A 2,223-nucleotide genomic window follows, 5' to 3' on the forward strand; every position below is an offset into this window, starting at 1 on the left:
CCATGCTGATTCAATCCTATTTTACCCTGCACTTCCAAGTACTCTGCAATCTCATTCTTAATGATGGATTCTAAGATGTTCATGTTTTTAAAAGAGTAATATTAATATAGTATCATGATATCTGAATTGTAAACTACCATGAAATACATAAACTAATGACTATAACTATGAATTGGAAATGTTAAGGAATGGGAGGGAGTGGCATCATGGCAATGGCATTGGATTAGTAATCCAAAACCCCAAATTAATGTTCTAGGGGCATGTGTTCAAATCACACCTTGGCAGATGGGGACATTTGAATTGAATTTAAACAAAAACTAATCTAATGATAACCATGCAGCAATTGTCATCAAAAAATGATCAGGTCTGTTCCTGCCCTTTAGGGAAGGAAATTTGCTGTCCTTACTTGGTCTGGCCTACATGTGACTCCAGGCTCACAGTAATGAGATTAATTCTTTACTGCCCTCTGAGTAATAAATACTGGGCTAGCCAGTGAACAAAGATAAATGGACATTTTAACCAAGGACTCAAAATTCATTGTGAATCCATCACTGGTGACATGTTTATCAAATACATTTCTTTCAAAACCTACAAATGACACAGATTTCATGATTTAAAGAATTATCTCACAACACACTATGGACTAAACACTATTTTTACAAATAATTTATAAACTAAAATTAAACTGCTTTCAAACTACAAGCACCAACCCACATACTGGTGCAGAGAAAATAAATTTCTAATCTCTAACTCCTGCCTCTCTCCTAGAATCCTCCCTGTTTCTGAGTTTCAGGGATATCTCAGAAACCCTCCCCCTCTCAGCGCAACGTGAATTAAGAGGATTTTGTATCCAGTATGTGATGATGCTGCTCCTTTAACAAGGTTAGGTTGTCCTTGGGTTTTTTTCTCAGGAGGTCGTAAAGACACAGACTCTGAAATGTCTAGGGTTGATCTATTTGAGAATGCTTTCAAACTTTGTAAAAAAAACACACATACAATGAAAGGGGATTGGCCAGTTCTCCCAGCTCACCTTTCTCTGGTTTGCTTTGGTCTTTAAGTCGAGAGTGTGTTGCTGGAAAAACACAGCCGATCAGGCAGCATCCAAGGAGCAGGAGAGTCGACGTTTCAAGCATAAGTCATTCATCAGGAATGAGGCTTGTGTACCAAGGGGGCTGAGAGATAAATGGCAGAGGCTTGAACAAGTCGGAGAAAGGGAGGACTGCAGAGTTTTTCAGAGGAGATGAGATGACCTGGGGGGGGGGTGCAGTGAGAGAGGGACTTACTGAGATCCTTGTAGAGAGAGGAGGAGGGCTTCTTCAAAGTAGCCATTGTTAGAAGAGGCTTCTGAGTAAGGTTATGAGCAGTCTGGCTGTTCACTGAGAGCAGTCAGTTCAGTTTGAGGCTTCTCATCCAAGAACCAGCTACATGGAAGAAGGTGTTTCCATGCTGAGTCCCTCTGCCATCTGTCCTTCTCTCCTGGTAAGACCCTGTGTTTGATTTTACCTTTTGTACCAAGAGGTGTTCACGGGGATTGTTGCAAGTATTTCAAACAGCATTATTAAAGTTGGGATAATCTGCTGGGTTTTTGGATAGGTTAGATTATTTGGTATCCTGTTCTCTTTTGTTTGTTTCATTCAGTAATTTTGTAAATAAATTCTGTTTTGTTTAAAGCTAAGTGGTTTGACCAGCTGCTTCCCTCCTGGAATATCCACCCTACACCTGCGTAAAGCAACTAGCAAAGTTAGAGTTTGGGCTACTTTCTTGAAATGTTTTTAGGGGGTCTGGCCTGCTCTATAACAAGTAAAATACTGATTAGCTATCCTTGAGACCCCCAACTCTCTTATCTTTGAAGTAAACAGTCAATTTAAAGCAAAACTGTTTACAATCTAAAATTCTTAACAGCTTTGGAGAACTTCAGAGACTCGCAGTCTAACCATCATAATCACTGATGCAGATACCATTGTCTCTTTACATCTTTCCAATAAAGCAACACACCTCCCTATAGTCTTTGTCATACCATCATGTGGGCTTACGGGGATGCTCATCAGAAGTTTGGCGCAGACTTAGAGTCAGAGATGTGCAGCATGGAAACAGACCCTTTGGTCCAACCCATCCATGCCGACCAGATATCCCAACCCAATCTAGTCCCACCTGCCAGCACCCTGCCCATATCCCTCCAAACCCTTCCTATTGATATACCCATCCAAATGCCTCTTAAATGTT

The sequence above is a fragment of the Chiloscyllium plagiosum genome, chromosome 30, assembly GCF_004010195.1.
Source record: "Chiloscyllium plagiosum isolate BGI_BamShark_2017 chromosome 30, ASM401019v2, whole genome shotgun sequence".
Lineage (NCBI taxonomy): Eukaryota > Metazoa > Chordata > Chondrichthyes > Orectolobiformes > Hemiscylliidae > Chiloscyllium > Chiloscyllium plagiosum.